The sequence below is a fragment of the Echinops telfairi genome, unplaced genomic scaffold (genome assembly GCF_000313985.2).
Source record: "Echinops telfairi isolate 266 unplaced genomic scaffold, ASM31398v2 ScPeMD7_20;HRSCAF=75, whole genome shotgun sequence".
In the NCBI taxonomy this organism is placed as follows: Eukaryota; Metazoa; Chordata; class Mammalia; order Afrosoricida; family Tenrecidae; genus Echinops; species Echinops telfairi.
Window position 1 is genome coordinate 13,136,783 of NW_022103917.1, and position 16,188 is coordinate 13,152,970.

The 16,188-nt window shown below is 40.0% G+C and overlaps 1 protein-coding gene across 1 annotated transcript in view; it reads right to left on the reverse strand.

Moving 5' to 3' along the window:
• The window catches only part of STK26 (serine/threonine kinase 26), a 66,035-nt gene that overhangs the window by 27,534 nt on the left and 22,313 nt on the right, over positions 1-16,188 (reverse strand). The window lies entirely within an intron of this gene.

Below are 16,188 nucleotides of genomic sequence, written 5' to 3' on the forward strand. Positions count from 1 at the left end.
TAAATTACATAAGACAATAATACATTTTAGAAATACATAAAAATTGCTTTGTTAGAACAGCTGCTATCCAAAATAGTCCATAGTCTATTGGATCATTCACACTCACAATTCCATCATTCAGCGAATTTTGTTTGTGCTCCATTTGCACATTAATGGAAGGGTAGCAATAATGAGAGAACAGCTATATTAAATGTAGTGGGCTGAATACTGGTCCCCCAAAAGATATCTCTAAATCCTAACCACCAAGAGGTGTGACCTTATTTTGGAAAAGAGTCTCTGTAGTTTAATTAAATCTTTTTAAAATTAAATCTTACTATCATCTTAAATATCCCTAAACCAAATAAGAGAAAAGCAGAGAGGTCTGGGGACCTCACTTAAGAGCACTACTGGTTTAGACATACAGTTCTGTGAAGAATTGAGGAAACCTGTCTATCTCTTACTCTTCTGGACATTTTAAACTCTCAGAAGGATATCTAAAAAAGCATAAATAAGTTATAACAATAAGAAATAAAATGAAAACAAAGGGATAAATGAAGTGTCACACTGTTAACTGGATCGACACAAGGAGGCCATTTTGAATTTTTGCAAGCAGTGTTCCAATCAGGGCAGCAATGTGATAATTGGCTTCCTGAGTGAACGGCTCCAGCATACCCACTTGCAGAAGTGTCCACACTGCCCAGCTCCATCATGGGTGCAGGGGGCACCACTCACTGTGCACCAACTGATCAGCCACACTTGCCCTCCGCTGCTCTACTCAAACAGCAAACAGAGAAGTCTCTCTCATCTTCTATTGTATCCGCCAAGAGACAGGTGGTAAGTGCCTAAACACTGCCACCCCAATAGCACGCCTGCCTCACTAAGGTACAGCAAGACAAATCAAGGCAAAAGAAAACCTGAGCAAAACAAACCAACCACAATCACTAATGACATTCAAACACGACACCCCTACAATGCTACAGAGACAACAATCTCACATCACAAAAGAAATATGACAGTGCTTCACGCAAGTGCTCGAAAGAAGAAGCAGCACTAGGACTACCCGATAAGGAATTCAAAGAAATGAAAAATCAAATACAAGGACACTGAATAGTAAGTACCCTGCCAAAAATGACTGGATAATAGGGCAAAAAATTATTTACTTGAATCAAATGAGAATGAATACACAACATACCAAAATCAGAGGTCCATTTAAAGGAATAAATGCACACTTCAAAAAAGAAAAGTCATAAACAACAGCTAAGCCAAACATCTGCAGCAACTAGAAAAAGAAAAGCAAAATATGTTAACAATCACTAGGAGAAACAAAATAATCAAGATTAGGACAGAAATAAATGAAACAGGTAAGCAATAGAGAAAAACAAATAGACTAGGAGTTGGTTCTTTGAAAAGATTAATAAAATCAACATACCACTGATACATCTAACGAAAAAGAGAAGATGCAAATAACATGAATGAGAAATCAGAGAGGAGGCATCACAACAGAACCAACTTAAAAAGGACGAAAACAATACTGTGAAGAACTACACTCCAACAAATAAACAAATTCTAAAGGAAATGGACAAACAGAAACACACTACGTACCTAAAGTAACACAAACAAATGTGGAAAATTTGGACCTTTAACAAAAGGAAAAAAACCTGTCCCAGGCCCACAACCTGCCCATGACCTCACATTATCTTGCCATCACCCTCCATCCTCCCGGGCCAGACTGAGACATGGTGGACAAACAGGAGAAGGGCATCCCGTAGCTGCCCCTCACTTTGCCTTGTTGTCACCGTAGCCTCCTGTATAGTATGTCATTTGGGAAATGTCAGTGAGATAGTTGATAAGTGAGGAGTAGGTGTACAATTTCCCATTAAAATTTTACTTTGATGAATTTATTTTTATATCATCATTTTAACTAATATTGATGAAGATTTACAACCGATCAAGTAGAAACTCAAGATTTCCAATCTTCCTGAAAAGGCACTTTATTAAGTCAGACATAAGTGCTCTATGAAGCTAGACCTAAAACTTTAGTTTGAGTGTTTTAAAAAATGGGTGTATGCTATCTAGTTCTAGTGAGCTGTCTACATAGAAGTTGTCAATCAGACCTAGAATATCCGTTTATTTACTACCAGTCAGCCTAGTTTACCTAGCCGTCACTTTCAAAAGACGATTATGGAATTAGCATATTCCAAATAGCTTTATGATTTGTCTCTGATCAAGTCTTTTGAATTATGATTACCAAATACACCCACTACTATTTCAGTGAGCTGCCTCCTTTTGTGGTAACTTATAAACATGAACCCACTTTTAAAGAATTTCACCAATTTCCCTTTCAGCCTACTGAAAATACAGTGTATATAGAATCTGCTTGCCTTCTAAGCTTCCCCGTTCTCCCTGATTGGATTTTTCCATGTCTGAAAGATGACATTTCCTGTAATAGTCTCTTTGATGTCCTAAGCTACTTGTGTATCTCTAGCCACCACCTGTCCCACATGGGACAAATACACCTGGAACTTCCCATCTACCGTTTGAAAACTAGTTTAGTCTTCCTGTAGGTAGCAAATATCTCTTTAATGCTCACATTTCGATACCCTGCTTTCTCAAGATGTTGAGTGCCATCATTACGGATTTCCTTGGAGTCCTTTCTTACAAGACACTGCAGGGATTACTATAACCTTGGGGGGCTAGCCTGCAGTTTACCTCATCCGACTTTGGGGGGTGATTGTTGCTTTTCCGGTATCCTGTGGCAAAGATACCCACCAAATATCGGAGTGGTGCATTTGCTTCCTTCTAACTTCCGAAATTCAGTGTTGTTATGCTGCAGCTGCAATGTTAATCTAAATTTTGGAAATATCCCTAAAACTGAAACTGATAACACATTCTGGCTGGGGAAGTACACTCATTAACTTTATAACATGAATCATATGTTGCGGCAAACAAAGATTAAACCCTAATCTTCCTAATGAGTGTTTCAAAAGGAGATGACTAGAACAATCTACCCCAGGGAGGCTACAGCTGTTCCTTGCTTTCTATGATAAATGGGTTCCCGACAGTGTGTAAATCAAAGACTTCAAAACCAAGTGACATTTTGCATTTTAAAGAAGTTCCGAAGTGAACCCCAACACATCCTAGAGTTGGAGATTTTAACTCAAGAATATCAAGTCGGAAACAGAAAAAGTTATTTATGCAATGTTTGTACTTCCCCACCCTTTTCTTTAGGGTCGAAAACCGTGGAAGGAGTCATAAAAACAAGTTTTCAAAGCTGCGGCCTCACCTTCTTAACTACCTGAGGGATAGAGATCACTGTTCTATTTACCAACTCTCATATCCCTGATTGTAGGCGTCGTGGTGGGGCAGACGTTAAGTGGTACACGGCAAGGTCAGTGGTTTGAAGCCACCAGACCCTCTGCAGGAGAAATACGCGGTGGTGGCTTCTCTTCAAATGCCCAGCGTTGGCAATGAGCGGCAGCTCTGCCCGATTCTGCAGCATCTTTACGAGTAAGGAGCAACTCAACAGGTTTGGGCTTGTTCCATCACTGGCTTAGAAAGGGAAACAAAGTAATGATCAATTCTGACGCATGGTGACTCATGTGCGTCAGACTAGTAATGGGCTCTGCAGGGTTTTTAACAGTAGACCATCAGGCCTTTTATTCCAAGGTGCTTCTGAGTGGATTCAAACTTCCAATTTTTCTGTGAGGAGTTGAGTGTGACAACCATTTACACCCGAGGGACTCCAAAGCCATGATAGCTAATCCCCAAATTGTCCCTTTCACTAGCGCTCCAGTCTATTAAACCAATGTGTCCCAAGTACATATAAAGACAGAATGCCTTTCAATTTTTTGCTTTTTAAATTTTTAGGCAAAAAGTAAATACTCCAAATGTGTAAAAAATCTCAAGGAATACAATTAAAAGAGTATATAAAACAGTCATGGTAGTGCCATGGGTTAAGCATTGGTCTGTTATCCACAAGGATGGTCACTGAAAAGCCAGTGACTCAGCTGTCTGTTCCCATAATCTGATAGAAATCATTCTGTGTGTGGATGTATACCTATCTATACACATATATGCATGTATATATACATATACACCAAAAGCTGTTTGCTCAATAATTCTCACTGCCCTTCAGAGCCTCAAAGAAAGCCAAGTCAGCTCTCTTCATGCTGAAATCAAACATTTTTTTAAGAATATTGAAATTTCTAAATAATGGGTCTACAGTAAAATTAAATATTACTATTATATGTGTTTGCATTACCTTCCTTAAACTGTAACCCAGAAAGGAACTGCAAGCTGTGTAACAAATAGGAAGAACTGCTAAATTTTCATGTTGATTCATAACAAATGGTATATGATTTGTGTACACCCTGTGAAAATAGCTCTATGAAAAATGCAAAGGCATTCACCTTACCCCTTGACCTTCTTGATCTATCCTCTTATTTGCATGTGGAAGCTCCAGCTACAAGTACATTGTTACAAATTGAAGTCATAGCCCAAATCCCAAAACCAAATTCACTGCAATTGAGTCGATGCTAACTCACATGATCCTACAGGACAGGGCCGAACTACCCCCTGGGCGTTTCTTAGACTGTTACTCTTTATGGTAGCACAAAGTCTCGTCTTTCTCCTGAAGCCAAAGATAGAAGGCATTAATATCATTAAGCAACAAAAACTATGGCTTATACTAGTGAGAATATAAATGCTTTTAGGAAGGGGTGGGGTGGGCTGGGGTGGGGTGCAGGGATGGATGTAAGGTGGCCATTTTTCTTGTCCCCTGCAGAAAAGTCCTAAGACTTTTGCATATTCATAAATCATAGAAGAGAGGGCTAGAAGAACACTTAAAAGTTCTCTCGTGCTTGCGAGTCCATGCTATATATATTAGAAGTATTGTACAGTTTTTTCCTAAAATATACCTCACTGCAAACCTACTGATTCAGAATCTCTTAGCCTGGAGCTCAGCACTTTTGAAAAGAGACCCCAAGTGATTCTTCCATAGCTGTTCTGACACCCAAGTTGAGCTCAGCATTGGGAATTACTCACCAAACAGACCTCAAATTTGTCTCTAGGATGACAAGAAACTAATTACCCTATTGTTCCCAGTCAAGAATGTGACTCTCTTCTAACCCTGTACAACAGAAATGAACAATTGGGAGATTAAAATAGAACCAAGGTAACTTGGTTATATACACATCTATTTTTAAAAAATTAAGGCTGTAGTACGTCTGCTAGGTATTCATCTCTAGAATTACTACCTTCGAATAAAGATTAGAAAAATTTTATTTATCCAAACACAAATAATTCTTTATTGATGTTTTATTGAACATTTTTGTTCCCAAAAGAGACCACATAATATTAGAGTGTGCTGTGGTTGGTAAAAGAGTTTTGACTCAGGTAACAGCCAACAATGACAGAGTAAAAGTTTAGATCTAGAATACATGTAACAGAAAAGGTCGCCAAATTGTGGAGGGGACATTATGCTGAACGAAATAAGTTAATTACAAGAGGACCGATATTGTACAACATCACTTATATAAAAGACAAGAAATGGCAGATGTCCATGGACAAAGTTTACTAGCAGTGCGGAATGATGTGTTACTAGCGATGGGAAATCGTAATAAGAGTGAAGTTGCACAGCTGACCACTATAATGGCTGTCAGTAATGTACACCTGCGAGAGGTTGACTTGGGCAAAGCTGTACGATAAACATTTTAAGCCAAAAACGACGACAATGAGGTTGTTTATGAACCCCAAACTTCCTGGGATTTGCTACCTTGGTTTGGTGGTTAGAATCCAGATTTCATGGGACATCCCAGTTAATTAGGCTAATGTGCTCAGTGTTTGTACTCGACCTCTTTGTACTGTGCATAGTGCCTGGGGTCTGAAAGCTGGTAAGCAGCAACCCAAGCCACAATAATTGGTCTTTCTTGGCCTGGCCCAGCAAAGAAAGAAGAAAAATCAGGAACTAGAAGATAATTGGAATGTATGGCTAATTACCTCCATGAGTAACTGCCTCCTTTGCCACAAGACCGAAAGAACCAGATGGTGCCTGGCTTTTCCTATACAGAACATTTTGATGAAAAACTGCATAGACATATCCTGATCCAAATCGGGAAATGCAGAGCACAGTTTAAACTTCTTTTGAATTCTAGGCTTCCTGGATTCATGAACACTGGATGAACCGCTGAAACTACTGCCCTGATATTTTTTGACCCTTGAAAAAAAAAATCCCTGAAGTGTTCTTCATTAAAACTAAATCATCGTTAAGCCTACCTAGTAAAAATTGGTCTGTCTTGAGCATTCTGCTCTTTTAAGAACTATCAACATGGGATCAAATTGATAACTGCAACTCAAACCATTAGATGGGAACCCTTGGGAGCAGTGAATTTACAGTAACGCGCGAGGAACAACTCAGAGAAGGAAAGTGCGAATAGTTACGCAACCGGAAGAATGTCATCAATGACACTAGGTGGTCCAAGCAAAAACGGCGGAGTTGGCACATGTTCTGCTCACCAACAGCCAAAAGAACAAGCAAAGGAAAAGAAAAAGAAAGATTAAGTGGTCAGTAGAAACAAGACGATCACGGAGAAAAATAAATCAGAGTTATAGCTTTGGGATTCTATGAGAATACAGACATTAGAATTAGCTTTGGGACTGTATGAGAATGAAGACGTAGAGAATCATAGGTGAGAAATATCTACAAATACAGAATCTAATGTCTCTGAATCTGGGGGCGGGGGCTACATAAGAGGTCTGGGGCTGAGTATGAAACAACAGAAGAGAGGCAGCCCTCAGCAGATCTGACCAGGAGTGACTGCCCTCAGGTGGCCTGAAAGAACCTTGAAGAACTAAATCCACTCAATCACAATAATTTTATTTTTAAAGAGCTAGAACCAAGCTGAGCAAAGCTGAGCTCAAATTATGTTTCATGCTTTATGCGGTTCGTACTAGGAACACTCTCAGCTATAAAAAAAATCCAGTTTCTAAATACAAGAGGCATTTCTTCGCAGTGCAAACCATCAATAAGGAATTCTAAATCTTAACATGAATAACAAGGTACTTTTTGAAACTTTACAATGATTAGCCAGTGTTTTTGACCTACTCACTGATGAGGAGGGTGTACAGGAAATGATGAGCCAAGACTGCACTACGGGTCCCATCTACTCCCTTCACCTCAAGTACACAAGCACCAGGAGGGACCAGGAGCAACACCGTGTCCTTACAATTACTCATGGACAGGAACGAATCGCGTTGGCCTAATCAAATATACTGGAGACAACCAGAGAGACACCAAGTCGGCTGCCTATTCAAATGGTACAGATTCATTTTCCCAAGCTAGAGAAGAGAGGAGCCCTCGCCGTCCAGTAGTGAAAAGCTCAGCTGCTAAGGAAAAGCCTGACCTCACAGCCACGGGGAGGGAGAAGGACGTGATCAGTGTGCTCCCGTGAAGATGGCAGCCTTGGAGAGCACATGGGACAGTTCTACCCCAGCCTATAGGGTTGCTGGGACTTAGAATTCATTCAGCAGCATTTTTTTTAAAGAGACGAAATATTTTTTCTGGATTACAACCATGTTTATCACGTCTGTCATCTAACAAGTCGAGTACATAGAAATAAACGCCATCCTCTAGTGGTTTCATGAGCCTCACGGTGAATTACTGTTTTATTATGATTGTCTATGATTAGATTTCACATTTGCCCTATGAACACTGCCTAAACAGTCTGTTGAGTGTGCTTACAGCTAGAATGGTGTGAAGGGGAGAGGGATTTAAAATCAGCAACCACTTACTTCTTAGTACCAATTGCATTCAGGACCACAGGATATTCTATTTTAAAGTGTTATCTGTGACCCATGAAGACCCTGGGTGGTGAAAACAAGTCCTGAAACTCACAGAGGGCAGGTCTGTCAATCTGCTCCCTAATGGTCACAGCTTTGAAACCCCTATGGGGCAGTTCTACTCTGCACACATGGGGTCTCTATGGGTGGCACTGGTTCTATGAACACAAATAACAGTACTAACAAGAAAATACTCAAACAAACATGACTTCGGCCTGGCTAGAACTAAAGCAGTCACAGTCTTCAACCGTATATTATTTGCCTCCTGTGTCCGAGGCTGATACTACCACAAATGGCGGCTATGAAACTTGAGGCCATCATTCATGTTGGAAGAGGGTAGAGGTAGAGAGAAATAAAGAAGGCAAATAAAAACCCTGGAATTAAAACAATTAGAGACTCTTTGGGTTATACAGGAACTTAGCAAATATCTGATCCCCAATTTATTTTTTACAAGAAAACTGTCGCCTAGAGAGTTTATGAATTGTTCAAAGACAAGGTGTCAGATACGTCAAACGTGAATCCTGACTCTAAGGTTTTTTTCACTAGAGTTTGGATACTTTTTGGTAACTAAAATTATACTCTACTGCGCTATAAAGCAAACATTTTCCATGACAAACGGATCACACAATTAGCCAATACCAACTTTATAATATCTCCACATTTACAGATCTGAAAATGTAAATAGAACTTTCTTATTTTTAGTGATATTATTATACTTTTTAACCACACACATACACACAACTATCAAATAATTCATGAGAATCTTACAAGAGAAGTGACTGTAATTAACCTTGACTTTTTGGCAAGGTTACTATATACACACACACACACACACACACACACACACACACACACGCAGCCCATTTCCCGCAATGGCACTGACTAGACTGGAAATGGGCTAGCCTGTAGAGTGTGGGAGGCAAGGTAATGGTGGTATTCCATATCACAATTCCTAAGGGATTCAATGTCAGGGAGCCAACAGCTCCAATTCCAGCTTTATCAGTGATTTATTGTAGGATTCAGCAACACTAAACACTACGGTTTTCAGTTCTGCTTAAGGAAGAAGAAAAAAAAAAAGACTCTGAAATTGATGAAACTATAGAAGCATAGAAACAACATTTAGCCCTGAGAGTTAATTTTGCGCTATGTTTTCTGTAGGGCATCAAAATAGTCAAGCCACTGTGAATGCTATTACTTCAATAGCGAGAAGGAGAAAATAGAACTCCCTTACATTTCTGGACACTTTCGAAGAAGTGCTGTTAGCAGCGTATTTCTCTACTTTGAACAACCTCGGGTTCATATTACAAGTGTTTGCTAAAATTTTATGGGATTCCTAGAGACCTCTGTGATTTATGGTTCTGTGGTAAAATACTTAGCTTCAATATATTATATAAATGACAGAATAAGAACTAAGGAAAAAGTAAGGATGTCTGTATATGTTTCCTGTTAAACATGAAGAATTGGGTGAGAGGTCAAATTTCTTTAGGTCATCAGTCATTTCATTTTGTATTTCCATGTTTATAGGAGCTCAAAATATTTATAGAAGTGCCTAGAGAAAATGTTCTCTGTCGACCTATTTCTGATGGAACACTCACACGTTTTCACCTCTCTCTCACAACTTTTTGAACTCACCTTCCCAACATAAGCAGTATGGTCACATTTTATGTGTCCATGACGATGCAAATAAAATGCAGTCAGACCTGTCTTTACAACCACCTGGGGCTTCCTTGTAGTAGACAGACAGCATTTTATCAACTAACAGTTGAGTCCATGTCTACTCGCCCGCGTAAGAAGCAGTTTCAAGATGGATGAGGAAGAAGCCCAGCAGCCTGGGTCATAAAGGCAAACCCTACAGTCAGAGGTCTCACACAGTCCGTTCATCTTGCTCTGTACTGCTGTGGCAACAGTGGAAACTGTACTGTGCAAAGCAACAAGAAAAATGGGCTCATCTGGCAGAAGTAAAAGCAAATTTGTATGTTTTTTTTAATCTTCCTTTTATTTCATTATTCCTAGTTTTAAATGTCCCTCATTAGCAGAAATCCTTAGAATGCAAATATTTGAGTAAAGGGTCACTTCATTGAAATTATTACAAAAAGTTTTGACATCGCTGAATGAATGACATAGCTGGCTGAGGAATTGCTCCTGATTAATAATCTTGAGTCGACTTTAAGCACAAAAGAATAATTGATAACATTCCTTCATCTTAATTCCTCCTACTCAAACTAGGTAGAAGAGCTTCTTCTGCCTCCTAATTTGCATTCTTCTTTGGACTCAAGCTCAGATAAAGAGGAAAAGAACCAAGCAAGTAGGACAGCTTCTAGGACAGTGATTCTCAACCTGTGAGTCGCGACCCCTGGTGGAGCGACCCTTTCACAGGGGATGCCCGATTTATAACCGTAGCAAAATGACAGTGATGAACTAGCAACAAAAATCATGTGATGGTTGAGGGTCACCACATAAGGAACTGTATTAGAGGGTCCCAGCATGAGGAAGGTTGCGAGCCACTAGGAGGTGACGAAAGCAGCTCTTTACTGATGGATGTCAGACAGTGCCATTGATCATTGGCTCAAGAAGTAGGTGAAGATACTCTGGTGACACCAGAGGGCTTGGCTGCTAACCCTACAATGGGTGGTTGGAATCCGCCAGCTGCTTCGAGGGAGAAAGAAGACTGTCTGCTTGTGAAAGGTGACTGGGAAACTATGAGCAGCTCTACTCTGGAAGATAGGGTTGCTATGAGTTAGAACTACCTGATGATAACCAGGCTTTGTTTCGTTTGGAAAAGAAGAACAAGACATGTCTTTGATTCTATTAGCACTTTCCAATATAGTCTAAAAATAAAAATGGAATACAAAAAGATTGAGAGGAAATTTACCTATAATTTTTTCCATCTTAGAAATCCTACAAAGGGAACCAAACCCCAACAGGCAACATTGTATTAGCTCCATTTACCAGCTATGGATGGCTTTGAATTCCTGTATTTTAATCGAGGTTCAAAATGTGATTATTTTGTTCAGTAAGTTATCTTTGTGTCTAAGTCTCCATAAGTTAAAGGAAATAACTGATTTTATCTTTCTTACTAACTCTAGTGTCTGAAGCTCCCTTAAGCTCTTAATTATATCCAAATTGAAGAGGAAGGAACTATCCTATAAACAATCACATTTTTCTTTCAAGAAAACTAAAAGTCCAGGTTACCATTTCAATAAATGCTATTGTGAAGCACCATCAAGTCAGTTCCAATTCATAGCGACCCGTGTACACAGAAGGAAACAATGCCTCGTCCTCCACCATCCTCACATGTTTTCCGGTTTGAGCCCACGGTTGGCATTCACTGTGTTAGTCCACCTCTGATGTCCTTCTGAAGGAACAGGTTTCTCCTGATAATAAGTCTGCCTCAGCTCTAAGTACTGTAATTCTGCAGGACAAATTTGTTAGTTCTTCGGGCTGCCCATGGCATTGTCAATGTTCTTTGGCAACACCCTAATTCCAATAACTCCATTCTCTTTTGATCTTTCTTACTCACAGTGCAGGTTTCATAAGCACATGAGGTTACTGAAAACATGATGGCTTGGGTTAGATACACCTTAGTCTTAAGGTGTCATCTTTATTTCTTTTTCACACTTTAAAGAAGGCTTTTGCAGATTTGCCCAATATAATATGCTTCAGTTTCAGGATTCAAATCTCATTGCATCATTTAGCTCACATCTCTTTGACCTCACGGCCATTCCAAAGAAAACCTGGAAGGAGCTCTGTTTTTTTCATAAGTATTACAGAGGGAGGGAGAGCAGAAAGGTCAGGTGAACTTGGCTTAATTTACTTGATCCTGGAAATTACAAGCAGTCAGCAATTACGTGGCAGCTTTGTCATCTGTATGAGGAATGAGAGAGGTAGACTCAATGGTCCTGACATGGGGTAAACTGGTGACATTAGAGGCCGAGTGTCTCTCCTCCTCTGCTGCCCCATACTCACACAGTAACCCACCCTAGCTTTGAAGTAATCACTCAAGTAAGGGATGTTAGCAGTGACCACATGGTCGACTTTACATGAGCACACATGGCTTTAGTGAAAAAGATATTGTTGTTGCTGTTAGGTGTCATCAAGCTGGTTCTGGCTCATAGCAACCTTATGTATAACAGAAAGAACCTTGCCCCATCCTGCTCCATCCTCCCAATTACTAGGTTCAAGCCCATGGGGGTAGTCGCTGTGTCAATCGAGCTCCCTGACAGCACTCCTCTTTTTCTGTTTTACAGCCCTCTACTTTACCAGGAGTAGTGGTTACATGCTGGGCTGCAATTGGGTCTGGTCAGTAGTTCAAACCCACCAACAGCTCAGTGGGAGAAACACTGGGCTTTCTACTCCCACAAATAGTTGGAGTATCAGAAACCCACAGGGCGTCACTCTGAATCAGCGTTGGCTCAATGGAAGGGAGTTTTGAGTTCTACTTTACCAAGCATGTTGTCTTTCTCCAGAATTGGGTTCTCTGATATGTCCAAAGTACATGAGAGAATCTGCCATCCTCGCTTGTAAACAGAACCAAACCAAACTTCCTGCCATTGAGTCAATGCGGTACTATATCTAAACATAGAGTACCTGTACTTGGTACCTCAATATTCTGGTACAAAATACAGAATCACTGCTAAATTACATTAAGTCTCAACTCTTCTGATAGAACAGTGAGGCAGGAGTGGATAGAGAGCATCCGAGAGACTCCCTGTCCACAATGATTTCTCATTCCTCACATGACTAGACCCTAAAATATATGAGACTACCCCTAAGGAAATCACATAGAGCCAGAAGTTTCGCTTATATGGAATCCTATGTTTTATTAGTTTTTCTCTCCTATAATTGTAAATTCATTCAGAAAGTAATGACCATAAACAGAACTTCAACACCAGGCAAACTAAGTGCCCAAAGGGAAAATTCCAGGGATAGTTTATGTCTTAAGCCCAATGTTTCAGTAGAATAGTTTAGACATTCAAACTTAAACGCAATGATCCCACTGGGGGGAAAGACTCTACTTTGTTGTTTCTGAACTTTTAACTCATGCTATTCTTTCAATCAACAATAAGCTGCCTCGCCTCTATCTCTGCAAACCGAAGCATGTTTAATTTCTACAAAATACATGTTTCCAACCTTCCAGCGGGAATCCGTTGCTTCCTCTCCTACCTTCCCACAGCCCTTTGTTTGTGTCTCCATTAGAGGACACATGCTCCTTGCATCCTCTTATTGCCATGACCTACCTATCTTTGACAGTAAGCTCCCATCAGGACGGGGTTTTCTCAAACAGAGTCAGGTACCCTCACAGCATCCAGTACAGGGCTTTTACACGCTATAATAGCCCTCAGATGTTTGCCGTGTGTCTACCTGGAAAACCTCCTAAGAAGACATCACTGTCATGAGGTGATCATTTGTTTGCAATTTGATTTCTAACATTTGGTGCAAGGGAGGTAATAGTCAATAATTAAAGGATGTTCATTAAGATAGTTATGAAATTCTAAGTCAATCTCTACTCACCCATGAGGTCAACATAATAAAAACTTTCGAAGGTATGCTAACATAAAAGAATCCAGTGCCAAATGTTAGAATGAAGATAGCCTTCAAGTTAAGAGGACAGTTTTCTGCCTAAGTGGCCATTACACCCTCTTTCTACTGGAGTGTTCTTTCAGTTTGCTCTTCAAATAACATGGGGCCCTGATGGTATAGTGGTTATGGGTTGGGATGCTAACTATAAGGTCAGCAGTTCAACCCCACCAGCGGCAGTTCTGTCCTGCCTTATAGGATCACTATGCATTGCAATCAACTTGATGGTGCTGTGTTTTGTTTTTTGGAATTCATAGTCAGTGAAGGAGTTGGGAGGAGCCATAAAACACAGTGTACATATGAGAGGTATATGCAAATATGAGTTGGAAGCCACATCCCTCCTAACCAAAGCCATATGGCTACTGTCTGCCCTGAAGAGTCGAGGATGAGTTCAAACTTTAATACAAAGATTAAATGCCTCTCAAAAAGCCACAGTTGGAGGAGTACTCTTTTGCACATTTCTTTTCATTTAGTTGGGCTAAGCACTTATAGAAATACAAATTCAATCAGGGGTCTGATTTAACCATAAGCATTAATGTTAAAATTAAAGGGTTTACTACTTGACAAGATGTTTCATGAATATGGCCTGGGACTGATAAGAAACCCTAAGTATAAAATATTCATTTGGAAAGTGTGTGTGTGGGAAGGCCATACAATGAAAAGAAGACAAGTATCCTGCTAATGACATAACAGGTCTCCTAATTTATTCACACCATTATTTCATCAAACTCACACTGCGTCCTTTTGATTACTGACACCAAGAGCCTCACTTTTAAAATAATAGGATGCCAGACATTCTAATATTTTCAGAAATAAACACCTTTGGATAGATTCTAAGGCAGTGGTCCTTCGCTGCAAATATCCAACTATCCTGGGTGATGTTATGGTGAATCCATAGCACACTTATTGAAATGCATTGGATTAAAACAAAATTGATTTGCTCACTGCCTATCTTCCTACTAGAGGCAGGACACCAATTAAAATCAATAGGTTTGAAACTTATAAGCCCATCACTAAATTATTAATACCATGAGTTCTTTTAGAAAATTAACACTGGAAAAGTAGGATTTTACGCCGATTGACCCTTCTTATTCTGAATGAGAATGCTTCTGCAGAACAATTTTCCTTTAACATTTTCCCCTTTAATCAACTCTATACTCCGAACAAATTTAATCAAATTATATTGCAAAGAATTACCCAGTGCAATCTTCTTAGAACTAAGGACAATTATCTCTTGGGTCCTGCCAGCTTTAACAGTCTATGATCCCAAGAAAATGATACTGGCGCCTGAGAGTGTCGATAGCAAGCTATTTTAATTTTGACAAATACTAAGAAAGGACAAGAGAGGAGATTAGAGGGCAATCTAAAATAATGGTATCTAATGAATCCAACAATCCACTTCTCATTTCCTAAAGTAAAAGAAAAAATCCTATCATCAGAGTGTATGTATGTGTGTGTAGGGATGAACGGATATTCATCACTAGTTTTGTTTTTTTTCCCCCAAAACCATTTTATTGGGAGCTAATACAGGTATCATTAGTTTTTATACTCTATCACCTTCCTTGGAGCAATTCATAAACAAGTAAGAATATGCTCTGAAAAGTAAAATGGTGGGGGGGAGCAAGAGCGAGCGAAAGAGAGAGTTGTATGTGAAAGAAGCAAATGGGCATAACATTTAGCTTTGCGTGGAATACCATGATGCACCCAACATACATGAGCAGATATGTCACATTAACAAGATAGGATGGGGATTTCAAAGTGCTCACTGATGTTTTTATTATTATTTTTTTTGCTTCAGGTCAATGAAAATGAGACTTTATTGAGGGGCCAGGGCTATTAGGCTCAGGAGAACCCCACCGGCAGGAGCCAGGAGAACTGGTCCACAGGGGCCCTTGTGTGACCTTCTTCTTGGGACGCAGGTTGTTGGTGTGGCCACGCTTCTGTGGCAGTTACCTGCATGGGGGTGAAGACCAGCAGAACACTTGTGGCAGACCATCTTGTGACAGCTGTATTTCTGGGCCAGCTGGTGCAGGGACGACTCAATGGTGGCTCCGTGCAGATGCCGCAACAAGTACAGGGTGGACTCCTCCTTGTGGTCTGAGAGTGCGGCCATCCTCCAGCTGTTTACCAGCAAAAATCCAACGCTGCTGGTCCGAGGGAATGCCCTCCTTGTCTTGGCTTTTAGTTTGGACATTCTCGATGGTGCCGCTGGGCTCCACGTCGAGGGGGATGGCCGTGCCCGTCAGGCTCTTCACAAAGAGCTGTTTTTATTATCTTAATGTACCTTCCCTGGCAGGTGGGGCATCGTTTTTTTATTTAACTCAAAATAGTTTCATATTTCCATTTTCCAAATTAGTTCCAGAGAAAACAACTCTTCAACATTTTGCTGTGAACTAATCCCTCCAAGTTCATCACCATTACCTGAATTGCAATTTTGCAACCCTATCTCCACTCATCCCCTGCCAGGCCAACAGCACTGACGAGAATCTTAGTCGGTGGCAGATTTCTCAAGTTGTACTTCATTGATCTGTGGAAACGTTGCTGAAAGCTGCTTGTGGTAACAAAGCACAATGTGTGACAAAGAAATGTTCAAATAAAGGGGGAAAAACTGCTGAAATTACAAGGTGAAATGTCTTCATGAACTCAGTAGTTCAATTTTTACTAAATACTGTTATATTTCCACAAACAAAAATGAATAATATGTATCAATGTAAACATCAAGCATTTCCTTAGTGGAAATTAAGAGTCCTTGTTCATTTAGCAAACAATTTAACAAACCTGCAATTCTCTAATTCA